The sequence below is a fragment of the Mesoplodon mirus genome, assembly GCF_964341445.2.
Source record: "Mesoplodon mirus genome assembly, chromosome: 5".
Classification (NCBI taxonomy): domain Eukaryota; kingdom Metazoa; phylum Chordata; class Mammalia; order Artiodactyla; family Ziphiidae; genus Mesoplodon; species Mesoplodon mirus.
In genome coordinates this window covers 186548965-186566874 of record NC_138980.1, presented here as the reverse complement: position 1 = coordinate 186566874, position 17910 = coordinate 186548965, and positions in this window count along the sequence as shown.

The window sequence follows — 17910 nt, the reverse complement described above, 5'->3', positions numbered from 1 at the left end:
GCACATAGCCTGAGCGTGCCACTTTTCCGTACCCTCACCTGTGCCCTAAGCCTTGCCGTTCCCTAACCCTAACCCTAGCCCGGAACGGAAACCCACCACCAGCCCTACACCTTACCCTATGCCGTAGCCTACTCCTGGCCTGTATGCTGGCACTGACCCGTGCGTCAGCATGCAGCCTGACCCACCCACGTTTCCGTACCCTCACCTGTGCCCTAAGCCTTGCCGTTCCCTAACCCTAACCCTAGCCCGGAACGGAAACCCACTACCAGCCCTACACCTTACCCTACGCCGTAGCCTACTCCTGGCCCGTATGCTGGCACTGACCCGTGCGTCAGCCCGTAGCCTGACCCTCCCACGTTTCCGTACCCTCACCTGTGCCCTAAGCCTTGCCGTTCCCTAACCCTAACCCTAGGCCGGCACAGAAACCCACCACCAGCCCTACAACTTACCCCCAAGCCGTAGCCTACTCCTGGCCCGTATGCTGGCACTGACCCGTGCGTCAGCAAGTAGCCTGACCGTCCCACTTTTCCGTAGCTTCAACTCTGCCCTAAGCCTTGCCGTTCCCTAACCCTAACCCTAGCCCGGAACGGAAACCCACCACCAGCCCTACAGCTTACCCCCAAGCCGTAGCCTACTCCTGGCCCGTACGCTGGCACTGACCCGTGCGTCAGCACGTAGCCTGACCCTCTCACGTTTCCGTACACTCACCTGTGCCCTAAGCCTTGCCGTTCCCTAACCCTAACCCTAGCCCGGAATGGAAACCCACCACCAGCCCTACACCTTACCCACAAGCCGTAGCCTACTCCTGGCCCGTACGTTGGCACTGACCCGTGCGTCAGCACGTAGCCTGACCTTCCCAAGTTTCCGTACCCTCACCTGTGCCCTAAGCTTTGCCGTTCCCTAACCCTAACCCTAGCCCGGAATGGAAACCCACCACCAGCCCTACACCTTACCCTACGCCATAGCCTACTCCTGGCCCGTATGCTGGCACTGACCCGTGCGTCAGCACGTAGCCTCACCCTCACACGTTTCCGTACCCTCACCTGTGCCCTAAGCCTTGCTGTTCCCTAACCCTAACCCTAGCCCGGAACGGAAACCCACCACCAACCCTACACCTTTCCCCCAAGCCGTAGCCAACTCCTGGCCCGTATGCTGGCACTGACCCGTGCGTCAGCACGTAGCCTGACCCTCCCACGTTTCCGTATCTTCACCTCTGCCCTAAGCCTTGCCGTTCCCTAACCCTAACCCTAGCCCGGAACGGAAACCCATCACCAGCCCTACACGTTAGCCCCTAGCCGTAGCCTCCTCCTGGCCAGTACGCTGGCACTGACCCGTGCGTCAGCATGTAGCCTGACCCTCCCACGTTTCCGTACCGTCACCTGTGCCCTAAGCCTTGCCGTTCCCTAACCCTAACCCTAGGCCGGCACAGAAACCCACCACCAGCCCTACACCTTACCCCCAAGCCATAGCATACTCCTGACCCGTACGCTGGCACTGACCCATGCGTCAGCACATAGCCTGACCGTGCCACGTTTCCGTACCCTCACCTGTGCCCTAAGCCTTGCCGTTCCCTAACCCTAACCCTAGCCCAGAACAGAAACCCACCACCAGCCCTACACCTTACCCCCAAGCCGTAGCCTACTCCTGGCCCGTACGCTGGCACTGACCCGTGCGTCAGCACGTAGCCTGACCCTCCCACGTTTCCGTAACCTCACCTGTGCCTTAAGCCTTGCCGTTCCCTAAACCTAAACCTAGGCCCGCACAGAAACCCACCACCAGGCCTCCACCTTACCCTGTGCGGTAGCCTACTCCTGGCCCATACTCTGGCACTGACCCGTGCCTCAGCACATAGCCTGACTGTGCCACGTTTCCGTACCCTCACCTGTGCCCTAAGCCTTGCCGTTCCCTAACACTAACTCTAGCCCGGAACGGAATCCCACCACCAGCCCTACACCTTACCCTACGCCGTAGCCTACTCCTGGCCCGTATGCTGGCACTGACCCGTGCGTCAGCACGTAGCCTGACCCTCACACGTTTCCGTACTCTCACCTGTGCACTAAGCCTTGCCGTTCCCTAACCCTAACCCTAGCCCGGAACGGAAACCCACCACCAGCCCTACAACTTACCCCCAAGCCGTAGCCTACTCCTGGCCCGTACGCTGGCACTGACCCATGCGTCAGCACGTAGCCGGACCTTCCCACGTTTCCGTATCCTCACCTGTGCCCTAAGCCTTGCCGTTCCCTAACCCTAACCCTAGCCCGGAACGGAAACCCACCACCAGCCCTACACCTTACCCCCTAGCCGTAGCCTCCTCCTGGCCAGTACGCTGGCACTGACCCGTGCGTCAGCATGTAGCCTGACCCTCCCACGTTTCCGTACCGTAACGTGTGCCCTAAGCCTTGCCGTTCCCTAACCCTAACCCTAGGCCGGCACAGAAACCCAGCACCAGCCCTACACCTTACCCCCAAGCCATAGCCTACTCCTGACCCGTACGCTGGCACTGACCCGTGCGTCAGCACATAGCCTGACCGTGCCACGTTTCCATACCCTCACCTGTGCCCTAAGCCTTGCCGTTCCCTAACCCTAACCCTAGCCTGGAACGGAAACCCACCACCAGCCCTACACCTTACCCTAAGCCGTAGCCTACTCCTGGCCCGTATGCTGGCATTGACCCGTGCGTCAGCACGTAGCCTGACCCTCCCACGTTTACGTACCATCACCTGTGCCCTAAGCCTTGCCGTTCCCTAACCCTAACCCTAGCCCAAAACGGAAACCCACCACCAGCCCTACACCTTACCCCCAAGCCGTAGCCTACTCCTGGCCCGTACGCTGGCAATGACCCATGCGTCAGCACGTAGCCTGACCCTCCCACGTTTCCGTACCCTCACCTGTGCCCTAAGCCTTGTCGTTTCCTAACCCTAACCCTAGCCCACAATGGAAACCCACCACCAGCCCTACACCTTACCCTGTGCAGTAGCCTACTCCTGGCCCGTACGCTGGCACTGACGCGTGCGTCAGCACATAGCCTGAGCGTGCCACTTTTCCGTACCCTCACCTGTGCCCTAAGCCTTGCCGTTCCCTAACCCTAACCCTAGCCCGGAACGGAAACCCACCACCAGCCCTACACCTTACCCTACGCCGTAGCCTACTCCTGGCCCGTATGCTGGCACTGACCCGTGCGTCAGCACGTAGCCTGACCCACCCACGTTTCCGTACCCTCACCTGTGCCCTAAGCCTTGCCGTTTCCTAACCCTAAACCTAGCCCACAATGGAAACCCACCACCAGCCCTACACCTTACCCTGTGCGGTAGCCTACTCCTGGCCCGTACGCTGGCACTGACCCGTGCGTCAGCACATAGCCTGACCGTGCCACGTTTCCGTACCCTCACCTGTGCCCTAAGCCTTGCCGTTCCCTAACCCTAACCCTAGCCCGGAACGGAAACCCACCACCAGCCCTACACCTTACCCTACGCCGTAGCCTACTCCTGGCCCGTATGCTGGCACTGACCCGTGCGTCAGCACATAGCCTGACTGTGCCACGTTTTCGTACCCTCACCTATGCCCTAAGCCTTGCCGTTCCCTAACCCTAACCCAAGCCCAGAACGGTAACCCACCACCAGCCCTACACCTTACACTAAGCCGTAGCCTACTCCTGGCCCGTACGCTGGCAATGACCCATGCGTCAGCACGTAGCCTGACCCTCCCACGTTTCCGTACCCTCACCTGTGCCCTAAGCCTTGTCGTTTCCTAACCCTAACCCTAGCCCACAATGGAAACCCACCACCAGCCCTACACCTTACCCTGTGCGGTAGCCTACTCCTGGCCCGTACACTGGCACTGACGCGTGCGTCAGCACATAGCCTGAGCGTGCCACTTTTCCGTACCCTCACCTGTGCCCTAAGCCTTGCCGTTCCCTAACCCTAACCCTAGCCCGGAACGGAAACCCACCACCAGCCCTACACCTTACCCTATGCCGTAGCCTACTCCTGACCCGTATGCTGGCACTGACCCGTGCGTCAGCACGTAGCCTGACCCTCCGACGTTTACGTAACCTCACTTGTGCCCTAAGCCTTGCCGTTCCCTAACCCTAACCCTAACCCAGAACGGAAACCCACCACCAGCCCTACACCTTACCCCCTAGCCGTAGCCTCCTCCTGGCCAGTACGCTGGCACTGACCCGTGCGTCAGCATGTAGACTGACCCTCCCACGTTTCCGTACCGTCACCTGTGCCCTAAGCCTTTCCGTTCCCTAACCCTAACCCTAGGCCGGCACAGAAACCCACCACCAGCCCTACACCTTACACCCAAGCCATAGCCTACTCCTGACCCGTACGCTGGCACTGACCCGTGCGTCAGCACATAGCCTGACCGTGCCACGTTTCCGTACCCTCACCTGCGCCCTAAGCCTTGCCGTTCCCTAACCCTAACCCTAGCCTGGAACGGAAACCCACCACCAGCCCTACACCTTACCCGACGCCGTAGCCTACTCCTGGCCCGTATGCTGGCATTGACCAATGCGTCAGCACGTAGCCTGACCCTCCCACGTTTACGTACCCTCACCTGTGCCCTAAGCCTTGCCGTTCCCTAACCCTAACCCTAGCCCAGAACGGAAACCCACCACCAGCCCTACACCTTACCCTAAGCCGTAGCCTACTCCTGGCCCGTACGCTGGCACTGACCCATGCGTCAGCATGTAGCCTGACCCTCCCACGTTTCCGTACCCTCACCTGTGCCCTAAGCCTTGCCGTTCCCTAACCCTAACCCTAGCCTGGAACGGAAACCCACCACCACCACTACACCTTACCCTACGCCGTAGCCTACTCCTGGCCCGTACGCTGGCACTGACCCGTGCGTCAGCAAGTAGCCTGACCCTCACACGTTTCCGTAACCTCACCTGTGCCCTAAGCCTTGCCGTTCCGTAACCCTAACCCTAGCCCAGAACGGAAACCCACCACCAGCCCTACACCTTACCCTAAGCCGTAGCCTACTCCTGGCCCGTACGCTGGCACTGACCCATGCGTCAGCACGTAGCCTGAGCCTCCCACGTTTCCATGCCCTCACCTGTGCCCTAAGCCTTGCCGTTCCCTAACCCTAACCCTAGCCCGGAACGGAAAACCACCAACAGCCTTACAACTTACCCCCAAGCCGTAGCCTAATCCTGGCCCGTACGCTGGAACTGATCCGTGCGTCAGAACGTAGCCTGACCCTCCCACGTTTCCGTAACCTCACCTGTGCCCTAAGCCTTGCCGTTCCCTAAACCTAAACCTAGGCCCGCACAGAAACCCACCACCAGGCCTACACCTAACCCCCAAGCCTTAGCCTACTCCTGGCCCGTATGCTGTCACTGACCCGTGCGTCAGCACGTAGCCTGACCCTCCCACGTTTCCGTACCCTCACCTGTGCCCTAAGCCTTGCCGTTCCCTAACCCTAACCCTAGCCCGGAACAGAAACGCACCACCAGCCCTACACCTTACCCGACGCCGTAGCCTACTCCTGGCCCGTATGCTGGCATTGACCCGTGCGTCAGCACGTAGCCTGACCCTCCCACGTTTACGTACCATCACCTGTGCCCTAAGCCTTGCCGTTCACTAACCCTAACCCTAGACCAGAACGGAAACCCACCACCAGCCCTACACCTTACCCCCAAGCCGTAGCCTACTCCTGGCCCGTACGCTGGCAATGACCCATGCGTCAGCACGTAGCCTGACCCTCCCACGATTCCGTACCCTCACCTGTGCCCTAAGCCTTGCCGTTCCCGAAACCTAAGGCTAGGCCTGCACAGAAACCCACCACCAGCCCTACACCTTACCCCCAAGCCGTAGCCTACTCCTGGCCCGTACGCTGGCACTGACCCGTGCGTCAGCACGGAGCCTGACCCTCCCACTTTTCCGTACCCTCACCTGTGCCCTAAGCCTTGCCGTTCCCTAACCGTAACCCTTGGCCGGCACAGAAACCCACCACCAGCCCTACAACTTACCCCCAAGCCGTAGCCTACTCCTGGCCCGTACGCTGGCACTGACCCGTGCGTCAGGACGTAGCCGGACCTTCCCACGTTTCCGTATCCTCACCTGTGCCCTAAGCCTTGCCGTTCCCTAACCCTAACCCTAGCCCGGAACGGAAACCCACCACCAGCCCTACACCTTACCCTACGCCGTAGCCTACTCCTGGCCCGTATGCTGCAACTGACCCGTGCGTCAGCACGTAGCCTCACCCTCACACGTTTCCGTACCCTCACCTGTGCCCTACGCCTTGCCGTTCCCTAACCCTAACCCTAGCCCGGAACAGAAACCCACCACCAGCCCTACACCTTACCCTACGCCGTAGCCTACTCCTGGCCCGTATGCTGGCACTGACTCGTGCGTCAGAACGTAGCCTCACCCTCACACGTTTCCGTACCCTCACCTGTGCCCTAAGCCTTGCCGTTCCCTAACCCTAACCCTAGCCCGGAACGGAAACCCACCACCAGCCCTACAACTTACCCTACGCCGTAGCCTACTCCTGGCCCATATGCTGGCACTGACACATGCGTCAGAACGTAGCCTGACCCTTCCATGTCTCCGTACCCTCACCTGTGCCCTAAGCCTTGCCATTCCCTAACTCTAACCCTAGCCCAGAACGGAAACCCACCACCAGCCCTACACCTTACCCTGTGCGGTAGCCTACTCCTGGCCCATACGCTGGCACTGACCCGTGCCTCAGCACATAGCCTGACTGTGCCACGTTTCCGTACCCTCACATGTGCCCTAAGCCTTGCCGTTCCCTAACACTAACCCTAGCCCGGAACGGAATCCCACCACCAGCCCTACACCTTACCCTACGCCGTAGCCTACTCCTGGCCCGTATGCTGGCACTGACCCATGCGTCAGCACGTAGCCTGACCCTCACACATTTCCGTACTCTCACCTGTGCCCTAAGCCTTGCCGTTCCCTAACCCTAACCCTAGCCCGGAACGGAAACCCACCACCAGCCCTACAACTTACCCCCAAGCCGTAGCCTACTCCTGGCCCGTACGCTGGCACTGACCCATGCGTCAGCACGTAGCCGGACCTTCCCACGTTTCCGTATCCTCACCTGTGCCCTAAGCCTTGCCATTCCCTAACCCTAACCCTAGCCCGGAACGGAAACCCACCAACAACCCTACACCTTACCCTACGCCGTAGCCTACTCCTGGCCCGTATGCTGGCACTGACCCGTGCGTCAGCACGTAGCCTCACCCTCACACGTTTCCGTACCCTCACCTGTGCCCTAAGCCTTGCCGTTCCATAACCCTAACCCTAGCCCGGAACGGAAACCCACCAGCAACCCTACACCTTTCCGCCAAGCCGTAGCCTACTCCTGGCCCGTATGCTGGCACTGACCCGTGCGTCAGCACGTAGCCTGACCCTCCCAGTTTTCCGTACCTTCACCTCTGCCCTAAGCCTTGCCGTTCCCTAACCCTAACCCTAGCCTGGAACGGAAACCCACCACCAGCCCTACAACTTACCCCCTAGCCGTAGCCTCCTCCTGGCCCCTACGCTGGCACTGACCCGTGCGTCAGCATGTAGCCTGACGCTCCCACGTTTCCGTACCCTCACCTGTGCCCTAAGCCTTGCCGTTCCCTAACCCTAACCCTAGCCCGGAATGGAAACCAACCACCAGCCTTACAACTTACCCTACTCCGTAGCCTACTCCTGGCCCGTACGCTGGCACTGACCCGTGCGTCAGCACGTAGCCTGACGCTCCCACGTTTCCGTACCCTCACCTGTGCCCTAAGCCTTGCCGTTCCCTAACCCTAAACCTAGCCCACAATGGAAAACCACCACCAGCCCTACACCTTACCCTCTGCGGTAGCCTACTCCTGGCCCGTACGCTGGCACTGACCCGTGCGTCAGCACATAGCCTGACCGTGCCACGTTTCCGTACCCTCACCTGTGCCCTAAGCCTTGCCGTTCCCTAACCCTAACCCTAGCCCGGAACGGAAACCCACCACCAGCCCTACACCTTACCCTACGCCGTAGCCGACTCCTGGCCCGTATGCTGGCACTGACCCGTGCGTCAGCACATAGCTTGACCGTGAGACGTTTCCGTACCCTCACCTGTGCCCTAAGCCTTGCCGTTCCCTAACACTAACCCTAGCCCAGAACGGAAACCCACCACAAGCCCTACACCTTACCCCCTATCCGTAGCCTCCTCCTGGCCAGTACGCTGGCACTGACCCGTGCGTCAGCATGTAGCCTGACCCTCCCACGTTTCCGTACCGTCACCTGTGCCCTAAGCCTTGCCGTTCCCTAAACCTAACCCTAGCCCGGAACGGAAACCCACCACCAGCCCTATACCTTACCCCCTAGCCGTAGCCTCCTCCTGGCCAGTACGCTGGCACTGACCCGTGCGTCAGCATGTAGCCTGACCCTCCCACGTTTCCGTACCGTCACCTGTGCCCTAAGCCTTGCCGTTCCCTAACCCTAACCCTAGGCCGGCACAGAAACCCAGCACCAGCCCTACACCTTACCCCCAAGCCATAGCCTACTCCTGACCCGTACGCTGGCACTGACCCGTGCGTCAGCACATAGCCTGACCGTGCCACGTTTCCGTACCCTCACCTGTGCCCTAAGCCTTGCCGTTCCCTAACCCTAACCCTAGCCTGGAACGGAAACCCACCACCAGCCCTACACCTTACCCGACGCCGTAGCCTACTCCTGGCCCGTATGCTGGCATTGACCCGTGCGTCAGCACGTAGCCTGACCCTCCCACGTTTACGTACCATCACCTGTGCCCTAAGCCTTGCCGTTCCCTAACCCTAACCCTAGCCCAGAACGGAAACCCACCACCAGCCCTACACCTTACCCCCAAGCCGTAGCCTACTCCTGGCCCGTACGCTGGCAATGACCCATGCGTCAGCACGTAGCCTGACCCTCCCACGTTTCCGTACCCTCACCTGTGCCCTAAGCCTTGCCGTTCCCTAAACCTAAGGCTAGGCCTGCACAGAAACCCACCACCAGCCCTACACCTTACCCCCAAGCCGTAGCCTACTCCTGGCCCGTACGCTGGCACTGACCCGTGCGTCAGCACGTAGCCTCACCCTCACACGTTTCCGTACCCTCACCTGTGCCCTAAGCCTTGCCGTTCCCTAACCCTAACCCTAGCCCGGAACAGAAACCCACCACCAGCCGTAAACCTTACCCTACGCCGTAGCCTACTCCTGGCCCGTATGCTGGCACTGACTCGTGCGTCAGAACGTAGCCTCACCCTCACACGTTTCCATGCCCTCACCTGTGCCCTAAGCCTTGCCGTTCCCTAACCCTAACCCTAGCCTGGAACGGAAACCCACCACCAGCCCTACAACTTACCCTACGACGTAGCCTACTCCTGGCCCGTATTCTGGCACTGACCCGTGCGTCAGCACGTAGCCTGACCCTCACACATTTCCGTACTCTCACCTGTGCCCTAAGCCTTGCCGTTCCCTAACCCTAACCCTAGCCCGGAACGGAAACCCACCACCAGCCCTACAACTTACCCCCAAGCCGTAGCCTACTCCTGGCCCGTACGCTGGCACTGACCCGTGCGTCAGCACGTAGCCGGACCTTCCCACGTTTCCGTATCCTCACCTGTGCCCTAAGCCTTGCCGTTCCCTAACCCTAACCCTAGCCCGGAACGGAAACCCACCAACAGCCCTACACCTTACCCTACGCCGTAGCCTACTCCTGGCCCGTATGCTGGCACTGACCCGTGCGTCAGCACGTAGCCTCACCCTCACACGTTTCCGTACCCTCACCTGTGCCCTAAGCCTTGCCGTTCCCTAACCCTAAGCCTAGCCCGGAACGGAAACCCACCAGCAACCCTACACCTTTCCGCCAAGCCGTAGCCTACTCCTGGCCCGTATGCTGGCACTGACCCGTGCGTCAGCACGTAGCCTGACCCTCCCAGTTTTCCGTACCTTCACCTCTGCCCTAAGCCTTGCCGTTCCCTAACCCTAACCCTAGCCTGGAACGGAAACCCACCACCAGCCCTACAACTTACCCCCTAGCCGTAGCCTCCTCCTGGCCCGTACGCTGGCACTGACCCGTGCGTCAGCATGTAGCCTGACCCTCCCACGTTTCCGTACCCTCACCTGTGCCCTAAGCCTTGCCGTTCCCTAACCCTAACCCTAGCCCGGAACGGAAACCCACCACCAGCCCTACAACTTACCCTACGACGTAGCCTACTCCTGGCCCGTATTCTGGCACTGACCCGTGCGTCAGCACGTAGCCTGACCCTCACACATTTCCGTACTCTCACCTGTGCCCTAAGCCTTGCCGTTCCCTAACCCTAACCCTAGCCCGGAACGGAAACCCACCACCAGCCCTACAACTTACCCCCAAGCCGTAGCCTACTCCTGGCCCGTACGCTGGCACTGACCCGTGCGTCAGCACGTAGCCGGACCTTCCCACGTTTCCGTATCCTCACCTGTGCCCTAAGCCTTGCCGTTCCCTAACCCTAACCCTAGCCCGGAACGGAAACCCACCAACAGCCCTACACCTTACCCTACGCCGTAGCCTACTCCTGGCCCGTATGCTGGCACTGACCCGTGCGTCAGCACGTAGCCTGACCCTCACACATTTCCGTACTCTCACCTGTGCCCTAAGCCTTGCCGTTCCCTAACCCTAACCCTAGCCCGGAACGGAAACCCACCACCAGCCCTACAACTTACCCCCAAGCCGTAGCCTACTCCTGGCCCGTACGCTGGCACTGACCCGTGCGTCAGCACGTAGCCGGACCTTCCCACGTTTCCGTATCCTCACCTGTGCCCTAAGCCTTGCCGTTCCCTAACCCTAACCCTAGCCCGGAACGGAAACCCACCAACAGCCCTACACCTTACCCTACGCCGTAGCCTACTCCTGGCCCGTATGCTGGCACTGACCCGTGCGTCAGCACGTAGCCTCACCCTCACACGTTTCCGTACCCTCACCTGTGCCCTAAGCCTTGCCGTTCCCTAACCCTAAGCCTAGCCCGGAACGGAAACCCACCAGCAACCCTACACCTTTCCGCCAAGCCGTAGCCTACTCCTGGCCCGTATGCTGGCACTGACCCGTGCGTCAGCACGTAGCCTGACCCTCCCAGTTTTCCGTACCTTCACCTCTGCCCTAAGCCTTGCCGTTCCCTAACCCTAACCCTAGCCTGGAACGGAAACCCACCACCAGCCCTACAACTTACCCCCTAGCCGTAGCCTCCTCCTGGCCCGTACGCTGGCACTGACCCGTGCGTCAGCATGTAGCCTGACCCTCCCACGTTTCCGTACCCTCACCTGTGCCCTAAGCCTTGCCGTTCCCTAACCCTAACCCTAGCCCGGAACGGAAACCAACCACCAGCCTTACAACTTACCCTACTCCGTAGCCTACTCCTGGCCCGTACGCTGGCACTGACCCATGCGTCAGCACGTAGCCTGACCCTCCCACGATTCCGTACCCTCACCTGTGCCCTAAGCCTTGCCGTTCCCGAAACCTAAGGCTAGGCCTGCACAGAAACCCACCACCAGCCCTACACCTTACCCCCAAGCCGTAGCCTACTCCTGGCCCGTACGCTGGCACTGACCCGTGCGTCAGCACGGAGCCTGACCCTCCCACTTTTCCGTACCCTCACCTGTGCCCTAAGCCTTGCCGTTCCCTAACCGTAACCCTTGGCCGGCACAGAAACCCACCACCAGCCCTACAACTTACCCCCAAGCCGTAGCCTACTCCTGGCCCGTACGCTGGCACTGACCCGTGCGTCAGGACGTAGCCGGACCTTCCCACGTTTCCGTATCCTCACCTGTGCCCTAAGCCTTGCCGTTCCCTAACCCTAACCCTAGCCCGGAACGGAAACCCACCACCAGCCCTACACCTTACCCTACGCCGTAGCCTACTCCTGGCCCGTATGCTGCAACTGACCCGTGCGTCAGCACGTAGCCTCACCCTCACACGTTTCCGTACCCTCACCTGTGCCCTACGCCTTGCCGTTCCCTAACCCTAACCCTAGCCCGGAACAGAAACCCACCACCAGCCCTACACCTTACCCTACGCCGTAGCCTACTCCTGGCCCGTATGCTGGCACTGACTCGTGCGTCAGAACGTAGCCTCACCCTCACACGTTTCCGTACCCTCACCTGTGCCCTAAGCCTTGCCGTTCCCTAACCCTAACCCTAGCCCGGAACGGAAACCCACCACCAGCCCTACAACTTACCCTACGCCGTAGCCTACTCCTGGCCCATATGCTGGCACTGACACATGCGTCAGAACGTAGCCTGACCCTTCCATGTCTCCGTACCCTCACCTGTGCCCTAAGCCTTGCCATTCCCTAACTCTAACCCTAGCCCAGAACGGAAACCCACCACCAGCCCTACACCTTACCCTGTGCGGTAGCCTACTCCTGGCCCATACGCTGGCACTGACCCGTGCCTCAGCACATAGCCTGACTGTGCCACGTTTCCGTACCCTCACATGTGCCCTAAGCCTTGCCGTTCCCTAACACTAACCCTAGCCCGGAACGGAATCCCACCACCAGCCCTACACCTTACCCTACGCCGTAGCCTACTCCTGGCCCGTATGCTGGCACTGACCCATGCGTCAGCACGTAGCCTGACCCTCACACATTTCCGTACTCTCACCTGTGCCCTAAGCCTTGCCGTTCCCTAACCCTAACCCTAGCCCGGAACGGAAACCCACCACCAGCCCTACAACTTACCCCCAAGCCGTAGCCTACTCCTGGCCCGTACGCTGGCACTGACCCATGCGTCAGCACGTAGCCGGACCTTCCCACGTTTCCGTATCCTCACCTGTGCCCTAAGCCTTGCCATTCCCTAACCCTAACCCTAGCCCGGAACGGAAACCCACCAACAACCCTACACCTTACCCTACGCCGTAGCCTACTCCTGGCCCGTATGCTGGCACTGACCCGTGCGTCAGCACGTAGCCTCACCCTCACACGTTTCCGTACCCTCACCTGTGCCCTAAGCCTTGCCGTTCCATAACCCTAACCCTAGCCCGGAACGGAAACCCACCAGCAACCCTACACCTTTCCGCCAAGCCGTAGCCTACTCCTGGCCCGTATGCTGGCACTGACCCGTGCGTCAGCACGTAGCCTGACCCTCCCAGTTTTCCGTACCTTCACCTCTGCCCTAAGCCTTGCCGTTCCCTAACCCTAACCCTAGCCTGGAACGGAAACCCACCACCAGCCCTACAACTTACCCCCTAGCCGTAGCCTCCTCCTGGCCCCTACGCTGGCACTGACCCGTGCGTCAGCATGTAGCCTGACGCTCCCACGTTTCCGTACCCTCACCTGTGCCCTAAGCCTTGCCGTTCCCTAACCCTAACCCTAGCCCGGAATGGAAACCAACCACCAGCCTTACAACTTACCCTACTCCGTAGCCTACTCCTGGCCCGTACGCTGGCACTGACCCGTGCGTCAGCACGTAGCCTGACGCTCCCACGTTTCCGTACCCTCACCTGTGCCCTAAGCCTTGCCGTTCCCTAACCCTAAACCTAGCCCACAATGGAAAACCACCACCAGCCCTACACCTTACCCTCTGCGGTAGCCTACTCCTGGCCCGTACGCTGGCACTGACCCGTGCGTCAGCACATAGCCTGACCGTGCCACGTTTCCGTACCCTCACCTGTGCCCTAAGCCTTGCCGTTCCCTAACCCTAACCCTAGCCCGGAACGGAAACCCACCACCAGCCCTACACCTTACCCTACGCCGTAGCCGACTCCTGGCCCGTATGCTGGCACTGACCCGTGCGTCAGCACATAGCTTGACCGTGAGACGTTTCCGTACCCTCACCTGTGCCCTAAGCCTTGCCGTTCCCTAACACTAACCCTAGCCCAGAACGGAAACCCACCACAAGCCCTACACCTTACCCCCTATCCGTAGCCTCCTCCTGGCCAGTACGCTGGCACTGACCCGTGCGTCAGCATGTAGCCTGACCCTCCCACGTTTCCGTACCGTCACCTGTGCCCTAAGCCTTGCCGTTCCCTAAACCTAACCCTAGCCCGGAACGGAAACCCACCACCAGCCCTATACCTTACCCCCTAGCCGTAGCCTCCTCCTGGCCAGTACGCTGGCACTGACCCGTGCGTCAGCATGTAGCCTGACCCTCCCACGTTTCCGTACCGTCACCTGTGCCCTAAGCCTTGCCGTTCCCTAACCCTAACCCTAGGCCGGCACAGAAACCCAGCACCAGCCCTACACCTTACCCCCAAGCCATAGCCTACTCCTGACCCGTACGCTGGCACTGACCCGTGCGTCAGCACATAGCCTGACCGTGCCACGTTTCCGTACCCTCACCTGTGCCCTAAGCCTTGCCGTTCCCTAACCCTAACCCTAGCCTGGAACGGAAACCCACCACCAGCCCTACACCTTACCCGACGCCGTAGCCTACTCCTGGCCCGTATGCTGGCATTGACCCGTGCGTCAGCACGTAGCCTGACCCTCCCACGTTTACGTACCATCACCTGTGCCCTAAGCCTTGCCGTTCCCTAACCCTAACCCTAGCCCAGAACGGAAACCCACCACCAGCCCTACACCTTACCCCCAAGCCGTAGCCTACTCCTGGCCCGTACGCTGGCAATGACCCATGCGTCAGCACGTAGCCTGACCCTCCCACGTTTCCGTACCCTCACCTGTGCCCTAAGCCTTGCCGTTCCCTAAACCTAAGGCTAGGCCTGCACAGAAACCCACCACCAGCCCTACACCTTACCCCCAAGCCGTAGCCTACTCCTGGCCCGTACGCTGGCACTGACCCGTGCGTCAGCACGTAGCCTCACCCTCACACGTTTCCGTACCCTCACCTGTGCCCTAAGCCTTGCCGTTCCCTAACCCTAACCCTAGCCCGGAACAGAAACCCACCACCAGCCGTAAACCTTACCCTACGCCGTAGCCTACTCCTGGCCCGTATGCTGGCACTGACTCGTGCGTCAGAACGTAGCCTCACCCTCACACGTTTCCATGCCCTCACCTGTGCCCTAAGCCTTGCCGTTCCCTAACCCTAACCCTAGCCCGGAACGGAAACCCACCACCAGCCCTACAACTTACCCTACGCCGTAGCCTACTCCTGGCCCGTATTCTGGCACTGACCCGTGCGTCAGCACGTAGCCTGACCCTCACACATTTCCGTACTCTCACCTGTGCCCTAAGCCTTGCCGTTCCCTAACCCTAACCCTAGCCCGGAACGGAAACCCACCACCAGCCCTACAACTTACCCCCAAGCCGTAGCCTACTCCTGGCCCGTACGCTGGCACTGACCCGTGCGTCAGCACGTAGCCGGACCTTCCCACGTTTCCGTATCCTCACCTGTGCCCTAAGCCTTGCCGTTCCCTAACCCTAACCCTAGCCCGGAACGGAAACCCACCAACAGCCCTACACCTTACCCTACGCCGTAGCCTACTCCTGGCCCGTATGCTGGCACTGACCCGTGCGTCAGCACGTAGCCTCACCCTCACACGTTTCCGTACCCTCACCTGTGCCCTAAGCCTTGCCGTTCCCTAACCCTAAGCCTAGCCCGGAACGGAAACCCACCAGCAACCCTACACCTTTCCGCCAAGCCGTAGCCTACTCCTGGCCCGTATGCTGGCACTGAACCGTGCGTCAGCACGTAGCCTGACCCTCCCAGTTTTCCGTACCTTCACCTCTGCCCTAAGCCTTGCCGTTCCCTAACCCTAACCCTAGCCTGGAACGGAAACCCACCACCAGCCCTACAACTTACCCCCTAGCCGTAGCCTCCTCCTGGCCCGTACGCTGGCACTGACCCGTGCGTCAGCATGTAGCCTGACCCTCCCACGTTTCCGTACCCTCACCTGTGCCCTAAGCCTTGCCGTTCCCTAACCCTAACCCTAGCCCGGAACGGAAACCAACCACCAGCCTTACAACTTACCCTACTCCGTAGCCTACTCCTGGCCCGTACGCTGGCACTGACCCATGCGTCAGCACGTAGCCTGACGCTCCCACGTTTCCGTACCCTCACCTGTGCCCTAAGCCTTGCCGTTCCCTAACCCTAAACCTAGCCCACAATGGAACACCACCACCAGCCCTACACCTTACCCTATGCGGTAGCCTACTCCTGGCCCGTACGCTGGCACTGACCCGTGCGTCAGCACATAGCCTGACCGTGAGACGTTTCCGTACCCTCACCTGTGCCCTAAGCCTTGCCGTTCCCTAACACTAACCCTAGCCCAGAACGGAAACCCACCACAAGCCCTACAACTTACCCCCTATCCGTAGCCTCCTCCTGGCCAGTACGCTGGCACTGACCCGTGCGTCAGCATGTAGCCTGACCCTCCCACGTTTCCGTACCGTCACCTGTGCCCTAAGCCTTGCCGTTCCCTAACCCTAACCCTAGCCCGGAACGGAAACCCACCACCAGCCCTACACCTTACCCCCTAGCCGTAGCCTCCTCCTGGCCAGTACGCTGGCACTGACCCGTGCGTCAGCATGTAGCCTGACCCTCCCACGTTTCCGTACCGTCACCTGTGCCCTAAGCCTTGCCGTTCCCTAACCCTAACCCTAGGCCGGCACAGAAACCCAGCACCAGCCCTACACCTTACCCCCAAGCCATAGCCTACTCCTGACCCGTACGCTGGCACTGACCCGTGCGTCAGCACATAGCCTGACCGTGCCACGTTTCCGTACCCTCACCTGTGCCCTAAGCCTTGCCGTTCCCTAACCCTAACCCAAGCCTGGAACGGAAACCCACCACCAGCCCTACACCTTACCCGACGCCGTAGCCTACTCCTGGCCCGTATGCTGGCATTGACCCGTGTGTCAGCACGTAGCCTGACCCTCCCACGTTTACGTACCATCACCTGTGCCCTAAGCCTTGCCGTTCCCTAACCCTAACCCTAGCCCAGAACGGAAACCCACCACCAGCCCTACACCTTACCCCCAAGCCGTAGCCTACTCCTGGCCCGTACGCTGGCAATGACCCATGCGTCAGCACGTAGCCTGACCCTCCCACGTTTCCGTACCCTCACCTGTGCCCTAAGCCTTGCCGTTCCCTAAACCTAAGGCTAGGCCTGCACAGAAACCCACCACCAGCCCTACACCTTACGCCCAAGCCGTAGCCTACTCCTGGCCCGTACACTGGCACTGACCCGTGCGTCAGCACGTAGCCTGACCCTCCCACTTTTCAGTACCCTCACCTGTGCCATAAGCCTTGCCGTTCCCTAACCGTAACCCTTGGCCGGCACAGAAACCCACCACCAGCCCTACAACTTACCCCCAATCCGTAGCCTACTCCTGGCCCGTACGCTGGCAGTGACCCGTGCGTCAGCACGTAGCCGGACCTTCCCACGTTTCCGTATCCTCACCTGTGCCCTAAGCCTTGCCGTTCCCTAACCCTAACCCTAGCCCGAACGGAAACCCACCACCAGCCCTACACCTTACCCTACGCCGTAGCCTACTCCTGGCCCGTATGCTGGCACTGACCCGTGCGTCAGCACGTAGCCTCACCCTCACACGTTTCCGTACCCTCACCTGTGCCCTAAGCCTTGCCCTTCCATAACCCTAACCCTAGCCCGGAACGGAAACCCACCAGCAACCCTACATCTTTCCGCCAAGCCGTAGCCTACTCCTGGCCCGTATGCTGGCACTGACCCTTGCGTCAGCACGTAGCCTGACCCTCCCACGTTTCCGTACCTTCACCTCTGCCCTAAGCCTTGCCGTTCCCTAACCCTAACCCTAGCCTGGAACGGAAACCCACCACCAGCCCTACAACTTACCCCCTAGCCGTAGCCTCCTCCTGGCCCGTACGCTGGCACTGACCCGTGCGTCAGCACGTAGCCTCACCCTCCCACGTTTCCGTACCCTCACCTGTGCCCTAAGCCTTACCGTTCCCTAACCCTAACCCTAGCCCGGAACGGAAACCAACCACCAGCCTTACAACTTACCCTACTCCGTAGCCTACTCCTGGCCCGTACGCTGGCACTG